This window comes from Entelurus aequoreus, linkage group LG15 (genome assembly GCF_033978785.1).
Source record: "Entelurus aequoreus isolate RoL-2023_Sb linkage group LG15, RoL_Eaeq_v1.1, whole genome shotgun sequence".
Taxonomy (NCBI): Eukaryota; Metazoa; Chordata; class Actinopteri; order Syngnathiformes; family Syngnathidae; genus Entelurus; species Entelurus aequoreus.
This window is the reverse complement of record NC_084745.1, coordinates 45,822,099-45,824,078: the sequence shown is the minus strand read 5'-3', so window position 1 is coordinate 45,824,078 and position 1,980 is coordinate 45,822,099. Positions and strand designations below refer to the sequence as shown.

The following is a 1,980-nucleotide window of genomic DNA, read 5'->3' as shown; positions in this document are numbered from 1 at the left end:
GATGTCCGATAATGGCTTTTTTGCCGATATCCGATATTGTCCAACTCTTAATTACCGATTCCGATATCAACCGATACCGATATATACAGTCGTGGAATTAACACATTTTTATGCCTAATTTTGTTGTGATGCCCCGCCGGATGCATTAAACAATGTAACTTTATCATGAATTGATTAACGTGGACCCCGACTTAAACAAGTTGAAAAACGTATTCGGGTGTTACCATTTAGCGGTCAATTGTACGGAATATGTACCGTATTTTTCAGAGTATAAGTCGCTCCGGAGTATAAATTGCACCGGCCGAAAATGCATAATAAAGAAGGAAAAAAACATATTTATAAGTCGCATTTTTGGGGGAAATTTATTTGATAAAACCCAACACCAAGAATAGACATTTGAAAGGCAATTTAAAATAAATAAAGAATAGTAAACAACAGGCTGAATAAGTGTACGTTATATGAGGCATAAATAACCAACTGAGAACGTGCCTGGTATGTTAACGTAACATATTATGGTAAGAGTCATTAAAATAACTATAACATATAGAACATGCTATACGTTTACCAAACAATCTGTCACTCCTAATCGCTAAATCCCATGAAATCTTATACGTCTAGTCTCTTACGTGAATGAGCTAAATAATATTATTTGATATTTTACGGTAATGTGTTAATAATTTCACACAAGTCGCTCCTGAGTATAAGTCGCACCCCCGGCAAAACTTTGAAAAAAACTGCGACTTATAGTCCGAAAAATACGGTACTGTACTATGCAATCTACTAATACAAGTTTCAATCAATCAATCAAAAACAAGGTTTTCCAAAATAAGAGAACAACTTCAACTTCAGTTATGGAAAAAAGTGCCAACATGGCACTGCCATATTTATTATTGAAGCCACAAAGTGCATTATTTTTTTTAACATGCCTCAAAACAGCAGCTTGGAATTTGGGACATGCTCTCCCTGAGATAATTCTAGCAAATGGTAAATGGGTTGTACTTGTATAGCGCTTTTCTACCTTTTTTAAGGAACCCAAAGCGCTTTGACACTATTTCCACATTCACCCATTCACACACACACATTCACACACTGATGGCGAGAGCTGCCATGCACGGCGCTAACCAGGCCCATCAGGAGCAAGGGTGAAGTGTCTTGCTCAAGGACACAACGGACGTGACTAGGATGGTAGAAGGTGGGGATTGAACCAGTAACCCTCAGATTGCTGGCACGGCCACTCTCCCAACTTCGCCACGCCGTACCCACTACAACTATGGGAACTACTATACTTTGACTTTCACAGAGTGCATTATTTTTAAAAAAATTTTAAACAATGCCTCAAAACAACAGCTACAAAAACAATGAAGGCACACAGCTTCAGTCCAGAGTATACTTGACGGAGCGGTACATATCCGGTAAAACACGGACGTAGGCCTACGTCCGTGTTTTACCGGATATGTACCGCTCCGTACAGCGGCGTTTTAAAAAGTCATTTAATTTTACTTTTTGAAACCGATACAGATAATTTCCGATGTTACATTTTAAAGCATTTATCAACATCTCTGCTTTAAAGTTTCATTAATATCCTTTTTTAACAATGCTGCTAACTAAGAACAAACCCCAGTGGATGCAATAAATATATTTTATTGGGTTTTTATATGAAATACATTCCAGCACAGAATTGATGAAGTAGAATAATGACAGATTTTGGTTTCAACTACCGTATTTTTCGGACTATAAGTCGCAGTTTTTTTCATAGTTTGGCCGGGGGTGCGACTTATACTCGGGAGCGACTTATGTGTGAAATTAACACATTACCGTAAAATATCAACTAATATTATTTAGCGATTATGAGTGACAGATTGTTTGGTAAACGTATAGCATGTTCTATATGTTATAGTTATTTGAATGACTCTTACCATAATATGTTACGTTAACATACCAGGCACGTTCTCAGTTGGTTATTTATGCCTCATATAACGT

At 37.1% G+C, this 1,980-nt stretch overlaps 1 protein-coding gene across 1 annotated transcript in view; it reads left to right on the top strand.

Moving 5' to 3' along the window:
- Positions 1–142, top strand: part of ncapg2 (non-SMC condensin II complex, subunit G2) — a 36,588-nt gene extending 36,446 nt beyond the window's left edge. Inside the window, exon 27 of the mRNA XM_062022089.1 lies at positions 1–142. This exon is cut by the window's left edge and continues 776 nt beyond it. The gene's annotated coding sequence lies outside the window, so the exon portion shown is untranslated.
- Positions 143–1,980: the final 1,838 nt, after the last annotated feature.